Consider the following 10,976-nt stretch of genomic DNA (forward strand, 5'->3'; position numbering starts at 1 on the left):
ACATAAGTTAAACAAGTTTGCCTTAAGAAGGCTAGCACAAAAGTAGCAACGATCGAAAAGGCAAGGCCTCCTGCCTGGGACCTCCTAACTACTCCTCGAAGCCGAACTCCATGTAGAATCATCCTCGGGATCTCTAGCTCCTGGACTCCAGCATCTGGTTGCGACAATCAGGTATAGAAAGGGGAAAAGAGGGAGAAAAGCAACCGTGAGTACTCATCCAAAGTACTCGCAAGCAAGGAGCTACACTACATATGCATGGGTATATGTGTAAAGGGCCATATCGATGGACTGAACTGCAGAATGCCAGAATAAGAGGGGGATAGCTAATCCTGTTGAAGACTACGCTTCTGGCAGCCTCCATCTTGCAGCATGTAGAAGAGAGTAGATGGTAAGTTCACCAAGTAGCATCGTATAGCATAATCCTACCCGGCGATCCCCTCCTCGTCGCCCTGTTAGAGAGCGATCACCGGGTTATATCTGGCACTTGGAAGGGTGTGTTTTATTAAGTATCCAGTTCTAGTTGTCATAAGGTCAAGGTACAACTCCGGGTCGTCCTTTTACCGAGGGACACGGCTATTCGAATAGATAAACTTCCCTGCAGGGGTGCACCACATAACCCAACACGCTCGATCCCATTTGGCCGGACACACTTTCCTGGGTCATGCCCGGCCTCGGAAGATCAACACGTCGCAGCCCCACCTAGGCTCAACAGAGAGGTCAGCACGCCGGTCTAAATCCTATGCGCGCAGGGGTCTGGGCCCATCGCCCATTGCACACCTGCACGTTGCGAGGGCGGCCGGAAGCAGACCTAGCCTAGCAGGCGTTCCAGTCCAATCCGGTGCGCGCCGCTCCGTCGGTGACGTCAAAAAGAGCTTCGGCTGATACCACGACGTCGAGTGCCCATAACTGTTCCCGCGTAGTTGGTTAGTGCGTATAGACCAAATGGCCAGACTCAGATCAAATACCAAGATCTCGTTAAGCGTGTTAAGTATCCGCGAACGCCGACCAGGGCCAGGCCCACCTCTCTCCTAGGTGGTCTCAACCTGCCCTGTCGCTCCGCCACAAAGTATCACTCGGGGGCCGTCAGGAACCCAGGCCCACCTCTACCGGGATGGAGCCACCTGTCCTTTCAGCCCCCTCATCAGAATCACTTGCGGGTACTCAACGAGCCGATCCGACTTTAGTCACCACATGTGTCATGTATATAAAGTATATAGTATATACCCGTGATCACCTCCCGAAGTGATCACGGCCCAGTAGTATAGCATGGCAGACGGACAAGAGTGTAGGGCCACTTATGGAACACTAGCATCCTATACTAAGCAGTAGGATAGCAGGTAAGGGTAACAACTGTAGCAACATTGACAGGCTATGCAACAGAATAGGATTAACCGAAATCAATAACATGCTACACTACTCTAATGCAAGCAGTATAAAGAAGAATAGGCGATATCTGGTGATCAAGGGGGGGGCTTGCCTGGTTGCTCTGGCAAGTAGGAGGGGTCGTCAACTCCATAGTCGAACTGGGCAGCAGCAGCATCGGTCTCGTAGTCTACCGGAGAGAAGGGGGGAAGAAACAGTAAATACAATACAAACATAAGCATGACGATGCGTGACATGACAATGAGCGGTGCTAGGTGTGCCCTAACGCGGCAGTAGGTGGTACCGGCGAAGGGGGGAACATCCGGGAAAGTATTCCCGATGTTTCGCATTTTCGGACAGATGAAACGGAGGGGGAAAGTTGCGAGTTCGATATGTTAGGGATGCGTGGCGAACGAACGGTCTGCGTATCTGGATTCGTCTCGTCGTTCTGAGCAACTTTCATGTAGAAAGTATTTTCATCCGAGATACGGATTATTTTATATGATTTTCTAAAGATTTAATCATTTTAGGATTTATTAAATCATTTTAAGTCAACATTATCCAGAATAGTAAAAGATGACGTTAGCATGACATCATGCTGACGTCAGCAGTCAACTGTGCAGTTGACTGGGTCAACTACGTGTGGGTCCCGCATGTCATACACTGCTTAGTTTAATTAGGGTTTAGCTAATTAATTACTGTTTAATTAAATTAACTAATTAATTAGATTAATTTAAACAGGATTAATTAACTTAATTAATTTAGTTAATTAATTAATTAATTAATTAAATTTATTTTTATTATTTGTTTTATTTTTTAATTCCTTTTTTTATATACGTTCTGAGGGGGTGGGGCCCTCCTGCCATAGGCCAAGGGCCTTAGCGGGCGTGCGGGCGTTAGCGGGCATCGGCACCTGGAGCGAACCCGAGCGGGTGCTGGGCAACGGGTACACAGCGGGGCGAGGCCATGGCTGGCGGCAGAGGTAGCTGCGGCAGAGCTGCGCGACTGCGGGCGCGGGAGCGGCACACGGGGAGGGGGCTGCGGGCGAGGCCAGGGGCCGAGCGGGAGCGCGGTTGGAGCCGAGGCGAGCTCAGCGTCGGGTGAGCGGGGCAGCGCGGTGTGGTGGCGATGCGGGTGCAGGGGCGCGGTGAGCCGGACGGGGGCGAGCGGGCGCTGACTAGGAGGGCCAGTGGCGGCGCAGCAGAGGAAGCAGGGCGGCGCGGTGGTCGGCAGGGTCTGCAGGGGGGTAGGCGCGCGGCGCGAGCGGGAGGGACCGCGGTGGCGCGGGCGGAGCAGAACGGCCGTGGGCGAGATGCAGGCGATGCAGAGGCGGGGCGCGCGGTTGCGGTGAGCGTGCGCGGGCGCGGTGGCTGCGCACGGCTGGCGCGTGCGGTGGGTGGCGCGGCGTGGTGAGCGGGAGAGACTGGGCGCGGGAGAGACTGGGCGCGGGAGACGACGTGGTCGGCGCGCGGCGACAGGCGGCGCGAGCGTGCAAGCGAGAGAGAGAGGGGTCGCGGGCTCACGGTGATTCGTAGGGCAACGGCAGTGGGGTGCGAGGTGGAGACGGAGACGACCGGCGACGGAGGAGGCAGACCGATGGGGAGGAGGAGGCAGGCCGGCGAGGGCGAGGCGGCGTCGGTGGCCTCCTCCTCTCGATCCCGATCCAATCGGGGGGAGAGGGGGGAGATATTTTTGGGGGGGAGTGGGGTGTCGGTGGGGGGGTCCACGGTCTCACTGGGTGGGGATAAGGGAATTGGGGGGTGGCCGGCTGGGCCTGGTGGGTTGGCCCAGTTGGGCCACGGTCCAGGGTTTTTTTCTCTTTTGTATTTTCTTTCTTTTTATTTATTTTCTTTTCTGTTTTAAATCATTTTAAATTATCTAGGCATTTTATAAAAATGTGTTTATTAGACCATATTTACTTATGCAAAATATGGCACCTCCCGAACATTTTTGTTTTAAATTTTGAAAAACTTTTATTGTTGACTTTAATTTGAATTTGAATTTTGAAAGGGTTTGACCTCACGGTAGATTAGCAATAGTAACCATGGTGACGTGGCATCATTAGCGTGGGATTACTGTAGCTTAATTATCCGGGCGTTACACCTTTTGACATTGGACATCAACTTCTAATCTTTCTTTCTTCTTACAATTTGAGCACCACAAGCCGAAAATCTGTTTCTGAGCCCGGGCTCAGCTGATCCTGAAATCCAGACCGATGGCTGGCGTGTGGATCCATGCGCTTGCCTGTATTTCCCGTCCGTATATCGTGATAATTTGTCCATGCCAGAGGCGCATTCATTGCGACGCATAGGCGTACTGTGGTCGCGGATCAGCTCGACACTGGATGGCTCGGCTGTGTTTCTGAGCCGTGTTGCTCCTTCGTCGCACAAACGGCGTCCACGTCACACGCCATAAATGCCTACCCACAATTGCCAGTTCGCCACCCAGCTCTCATAGCCAGCCATTTCCGGAAAACAAATCAACCTTCTTCTCCCTGGTTAGCCATCCCCATCTCCGCCGCCAATAGAGTACCATTTCGGTATGTAATCCCATGATTTATCATATGTATGCAAAACAGCATTTTTGGAAGGGTGATCCAACACATTATTCATATAAAACTTTGTCATGTTCAAGCGCTGCAAACAAAACGATATTTAAGCAAATATGCTAATCGAACAGAGTTCAGACAACTATAGAAATATCAGTTGCTATCAGATACATCATGAAACACGCCCCTGCAGATTGAGGTACAAGCGTGGAGCAGTGCTCAACTGAAACACACTAGAAAATCCCCAGATTAAACAACAACACGCATTACAAACTGAAAATTCATAGCTCAGTTCTCATCAACACCCAGTGGCCTCTTGCATGTATTTCGTTGATGGCCTTCTATCCCGCAGTTCTTGCATTTCCTAGGTTTCACCGGGTTTTTTGGCACAACCCCTCTCTCTGGCACGTGGTCTTTTCATGACCTTCGTGACGACAAATTCTGCAGAATCTGGTTCGTTTACTTAGACCTTCATAAGGTGCCTTCCCCCTGTTGTTTGTTGGCCTTCCGGCCCCCTATGCTTGTTTGGAGCTCCAAGCCCTGGAGGGCATTCACACTAACAGATTGCCCACCACTATGGCACTGGTCAGCACCATCGTCTCCTTCAACAAAAGCAATCTCGACGTTGCCTTGCAGTCTTCCACCTACCGTTCCATCCAAACGGTCCTCAAATGCCAACCCATCCCTCTTCTCTGCCAATGGTGCTCCACTCACTAGCAGAGCTTCGAGACCAGCATACATGTGATCAAAAGATGCAGCACTTGCATCGCCCATCCGCATGACTTCCATGGCTTTAAGGTATAGCTTCGCGCTTCTGCATGTGAATGACAAGTTTGCTGAATTGTCTTTCTGGTACTGAACCAAGTGCTTCAGAAGTATATCTCTTGCCTCTTTTGTCCACCGCTCGACAATATGGTGCTTAGAGATTTCCTCCAGATGAAGTATATCCATGACCTATGCCATACAGAAGCGTTAGCATTTTAGATTTTTCAGATTGCTTGCATTTAAGATATAAAAATGTAAATGCCAGCATACCCTCAAGACATGGCTGCACAACATCCCAGTGTGCTCAAACTGGCCACACTCGCAAGTGAATACTGATTGGTCTCGTTTATGGTCACCTCGTACTCAACCCTGCTCCATTTTTCTCTTTTTGCTGCATTGTTGTGAGTTATTATATATTTCCTGAACCTCTCCACTTCAGTGACATTGTATGCCATCCCTTCAATTAGGAGGTGGCCAAATTCCTCAAACATATTTCTAGTGTAGATTTTGCTTGTGTGCCACTCTATTGCAAAGGTTGGTTCTCCTTACGGCTCCGCCCTGCCATATTTTTATTTAGCACCATCCAAATAAGTGTATCAGGCAACCGGAACAAGTCCTATGTAAGAAATGTAGATGAAGCTTCCACAAATGTAATCAACAAGACTTTGCAAAACAAATACTTACAATCATTGTCCTCTTTTCCTCGTAGCTTTCCTCACCCTCGCGGTCAAATTGCAACCTCATGTACTGCCTACGAAAACATGCATTGGGCTAGCAGGAGGCATGCACATCTCTTCAACACATGGTTTGCACTCTTAGTGCGTTGGGTGCTCATTATTTTTGCGCAAAACACACCCTTGAAGTACGGTTGTGCCCACTTTTTCCTGGTTTCATATATTTGGGTCATGTACGTGTGCTTCCTCAGATTACATTTATCCAACAACAAGCCCCAAGCCGCCTCAAACTCATCTTGAGTTAGCATGTGGTTCACAACCTTTTGAAATTCAGCCTGGAAGTCGCTCTTCTTCGTGTATAGCAGTCCCAGGGTTTCCTTCGCTTTCTTCAGAACATGCCACCTGCACCACCGGTGAACAGTAGCTGGATAAATCTTACTGATCGACATCTCCATAGCCCTGCATTGGTCTGCAAACAAAACAGCACTATTTAGATCCAAAAAATTTGTAGCAATTAATTATTTTTGCCTTATACAAGTGCATTTAAAAGTTAGGCTGGTAGGCTTTTAAAACTTGGGCCATTAACCTGACCTGTGAGTATTCTCTTTGGGGCACGGCCTCCCATCATCCGCGAAAACCCATTGAAAGCTTTCTTCTTGTTCATCCCGCATCAACACCCCTGCCAGAATAATGATCTGAAAATGGTTGTTAACTCCGACAATAACCCAAACGGCATGTCATAAAGGTTTATCCTGTATGTAGTGTCGAATGTGACCACATCACCAAATAACTTGTATTGCATTTTTCTGCTCCCATTAGCCCACATGAGACTTTTAACCTTGATGGACTTGTCAGTCAAAACCACATAGGTGAAGCCAGGGTCAGTAGAACGGATGTCAGCAAACACCTCCAGCGTCTTCCTTACATCATCCACAGCTTGTTCACGACTAATCTTTCCACAAATATTACTAAGAGTCCTTTTCATGAATGGCACCTTCTCAACGCAACCAAAAAAGCTACCAATTATAATATAGACTTCCCCCAGGTTCACAATGTTTTCTCTCTGCTGCTTTAACAAATCCTTGGTGTAAACGTCAATGTGCTAATGAGATGGCCAGTGCACCTTCTCTCCCATGGTTCACAACCTTTGTCAGGCCGTATTACACTCTTGTCAGTTTGCTCTACATACTTGTGGATTGACTGCTCCAGAGCGCTTATCCGGGAGGGACATGATTGCTCTGTTTGGTGGCGCACTGCCTAGACGAAGCCTGAATTTTTTTAATCAACACGCCTCATATTCAGTACAGTCATTCCCTATGCAATTTCCTAGAATAACTGCATCAAATCTGTAAGCTAAATTTTTAAGAAAGGGAACTTTTTCCTATGGACATAGAACGCATACTGCATATGAAGTTGCATACATAGTTCTACTAAAACGGACAAAAAAACAGGTGTGGTTTTTGCTTGACACCTTTTAGACCGGCCAGGGGCCTCTGGATTTGCTTTGTCGGTCAACTGGGCCGACCTCGTCGGAGATGCATCACGCCGACGGCGCAAACCTTCACCCGCTCCACCTGTGGCATCGTCTCCCACCTTCTGACCGATCCCAGGCCCAACATTTGAATCACCAGGGTCCGCATTTCTAGCCCCGTTCTCTAGCAGGACGAGGAGGGGAATCGGATCTGGCTGTTCAAGGCTTTCATCGAACTCCTCTCTCAATGGGAACCTTAAAAAACCACGGCAATCACCAGCACAAAAGGGCAGTTCGTCAGGGCACTACTGCGTCTGTTGTAGCTTAGCTCACCAAATCCCTATAAGAATTTCATATATCTGTATAGACTAACATGTCGACCGCATCAAGCAGGAACTCCATACCCGTAGCTTCCATCCCCTGCTTGTCGACGGCGAAGAACTAGCACCGCCGCAAGCACCCGATGCAGCCGTCGCTATCGGCGTTTTCTCCCAAACCGGGTGGCGGCGAGGGTTTCCAGAATGAACTAGGCCAAGGGAGGGGCAGCCCTTTCTCGCCCTCACACGAGCACGTGTGGTGGCCCGCCGCCCGACAGACGGCTCAGATGTCGTGTACCGTCCTGGGCCCATTATCTGATCCATGGCCCGCCTAAAATGGTGACGTCCTGGTCCACGGCCCAGTGCGCGCTCGCGCGCCGTCCGTTCCGCAGCTACGCTTTGGCCCCACATCTTCGGCACTATTTTGTACTGTATTCAGCTGTATGCCTGATTTACTGCCGCTCGCACCTGCCACGCCAGCTGGATTTGTTCCCATCCCGAGCCTGAAACGGACATGCGCGATTTCAGGTGCAGCTGAGCACGGGCGCCAAATCGCCGCTTCCACCACAAGCATGCTTCCTAATTCTAGTATACATGATGAAGATATAGGAACACAACCAAACAAATATAGGTGATTAAATAAAATATAAAATATAAAATAGTATTGCTCGCTGGTCATTTCAATACAAGAAAATACATTAAGAATGAACCTTGCTCTTGGGGATGAAAAGTTCAAAATAGAATTGGTGGTCCAGATGCGGTGACGAAGAGCAAAAACGGTACTGCAAAAGTGTTGTTGTTGCGCCTTCACGGCAGCAGGAAGATTGGTTAATCATATGGGAGGCAGCTGCACCTGTAGCTGGGTCTAGGGTTTCGGTGCTTCGCAAAATCGCCAATCGCCAGTCCGCCGACGGCTGCCTGTTCGTGTCCGACGTATTCACGATTTCCTGGAGTCGATCGATCCGTCCTGCCCCCTCAAAAGTGAATATGCCATGTGTGTTTACATAATCAAGCTGGCAGGGTGGATTTGGGCCTTTAGTGCATTTCCAAAGTTGACCCGTAAATGTTTTGGTATATATTTATTTTTATGTCCGGTCATGGGCCGTGGACATGATACCAGGAAAGGCATCCGAAGCTATTCACAAATTAATCTGGTTGGGAAGAGAGAGAGAGTAGAGATGGACCACGGTGGGATTTGTGGTGTGATGCCTTGTTTTCAGCACACGGTCGATCCACGCACAAGTGCAAGATGATTATCACTGACCTTTAATTTGTCGTTGCGACCTGCAGCTGGGCGATAGACTGGGTGCGGCCAGTGCGCTGCTCCACTCCGCGCAATTCTACGACATGATCCAAGACAAAGGTATGTATGTATGCATGTACTCCCTTCGTTTTTAAATATTTGTTTTTTTTGAGATTTCAAATGGACTACCACATACGGATGTATATAGACATATTTTAGAGTGTAGATTCACTCATTTTGCTTCGTATGTAGTCATTTGTTGAAATCTTTAGAAAGACAAATATTTAGAAACGGAGGGAGTATGTATGTATGCTCGATATATATGATATTTAGTTAAATTTACAACGCCCACCATCTCATGACAGGTGAGCAGGAAGTCGCTGCCACGAGACTCGCCTTGGAGAAGGCCTTCAAGTTGTTCCACCGGACAGAGGACCGGCTGGTGGATGCCACTAGTTGGTTGAACCTAGCCGAGTTCTGCATGGACCACCACGACCTGGGAAGCGCTTGGTTTTGTTTCCAACAAGCCGCAGACTATTACGGCACTACTCGCCACCGCCAGAGCCGGTACTGCAGGACCCAAGCAAAGAGACTCATAGTTTTGATGGCCATACATACCGTAACTCGTCCATTCCGGTCAGTTTTGTCAAGAGCAACGAAGAGAAAATCGTTTTGTCAATAGCAACGAAGATAAAATCATCCAGTCATCACCTCCAAGGGTTGCACACACACCTGCCGTGCTAAATGCATAGCTCGGTTTCTCTCTCTGATTGACGTTCTGAATTGTAAGAGGTGTTTTCGTCAGCTTCGACCATATAACCACTCCTTGCCCTTGAAACGCCACCACTATTGCAATAGTTTTGTAGTCGGTGAATTCCTTTCTCAAGTACATCCTGAACCTGTCTACATACGAACACCGTATCTCTACTGCCATTGCATTTCTGTAGCTTATGTATCTTTCTTTTTTTTTAAGAAGGATTACCTGGCCTCTGTATCAAGTATGCACACAATCATTTTATTAAATAATGTAGCAACAAATTACGTAGTTCAACACAAGTTCTCAAGCAAACACAAGCGAAAGAAATAAAATGCCATAACCAGTGAAAATAGGGCCATATGAATTGGATGGCCATCCAAACCGGTTGTATGTATTTCGTGCTACTGTCTCGCGGCGGTTGCACCCATGGGCCATTACTGCGAATAAGATCAGGGTCTTGAACCACTCACTTTCATTTATGAGAGATACTGATCTGAGTGAGAGCGCATTTTATATTAAAATTTGTTTAAACACTAGTGCACATTAATTATAATTGGGACACTGGATGCTCTGTACAAGAAGCTGGCAATGACCAAACGTTTTGAAATAATCAAGACCTTGATTGAGTGCAAGATGGCAGAAGGTTCCTCAATGAGTGAGCATATAGTAAACTTGGCTGGCTATGTTGATATACTTGTTGCTCTAGAATTTGGTATTCCTCCAACACTCGGTACATATATTGTGTTTGCTTCACTCCCCCCATCTTATGATGGTTATATCATGAATTACAACATAAATGGGTTGGAGAAAAGTGCAAACGTGTTGTGTGCTATACTCAAAACTATGGAAGCTGGAATGCAGAATAAAAAGCAAGTGTTGCTAGTCAATAATACCGCCAGTTTCAAGACAAAGGGCAAGTCCAACAAGAAGTCTACTGGCACCGTGTGACCATCTTCCAGAAGAGGAATAAGGCGGAGCCACTAAGAAGACTGAGTGTTTCTACTTCAAACAGAAGCGACACTGAAAACGCAACTGCAAGAAGTACTTGACGGATAAGTAGAACTGTTCTTCCGATAAAGGTATAAAAGTTATACAAATTAATATTATTAATATTCTACTTGCTAATAATTCATGTAATGTTGGGGAACGTAGTAATTTCAAAAAAAAATCCTACGCACACGCAAGATCATGGTGATGCATAGCAACGAGAGGGGAGAGTGTTGTCCACGTACCCTCGTAGACCGAAAGCGGAAGCGTTATGACAACGCGGTTGATGTAGCCGTACGTCTTCACGATCGACCGATCCTAGCACCGAACGTACGGCACCTCCGCGATCTGCACACGTTCAGCTCGGTGACGTCCGACGAACTCACGATCCAACAGAGTGTCGAGGGAGAGCTTCGTCAGCACGACGACGTGATGACGGTGATGATGAAGCTACCAGCACAGGGCTTCGCCTAAGCACTACAACGATATGACTGAGGTGGATTATGGTGGAGGGGGGCACCGCACACGGCTAAGAGATCAATGATCAACTTGTGTGTCTATGGGGTGCCTCCCTCCCCCGTATATAAAGGAGTGGAGGAGGGGAGGAGGCCGGCCTCCTAGGCGCGCCCCAAGGGGAGTCCTACTCCCACCGGGAGTAGGATTCTCCTCCCCCCTCCCTAGTTGGATTAGGAGAGAAGGAAGGGGGAGGAAGGAGGAAGGAAAGGGGGGCCGGCCCCCCTCCCAATTCGGATTGGGCTTGGCGGGGCGCGCCCCCTCCTTTGCTCCCTTCCCCTCTCTCCCACTAAGGCCCATATACCTCCCGGGGGGTTCCGGTAACCTCCCGGTGCATCG

General features: G+C 48.6%; 1 long non-coding RNA gene across 1 annotated transcript; it reads right to left on the minus strand.

The window, feature by feature from the left end:
- Nucleotides 1-4,076: 4,076 nt before the first annotated feature.
- Nucleotides 4,077-6,356, minus strand: LOC123074826 (uncharacterized). Its single transcript, XR_006436056.1, has 4 exons — nucleotides 5,941-6,356; nucleotides 5,360-5,818; nucleotides 4,946-5,233; nucleotides 4,077-4,864 (listed from the first exon to the last, which is right to left on the minus strand). It is a non-coding gene; the product is annotated as an uncharacterized lncRNA (long non-coding RNA).
- Nucleotides 6,357-10,976: the final 4,620 nt, after the last annotated feature.

This window comes from Triticum aestivum, chromosome 3D, assembly GCF_018294505.1.
Source record: "Triticum aestivum cultivar Chinese Spring chromosome 3D, IWGSC CS RefSeq v2.1, whole genome shotgun sequence".
Taxonomy (NCBI): domain Eukaryota; kingdom Viridiplantae; phylum Streptophyta; class Magnoliopsida; order Poales; family Poaceae; genus Triticum; species Triticum aestivum.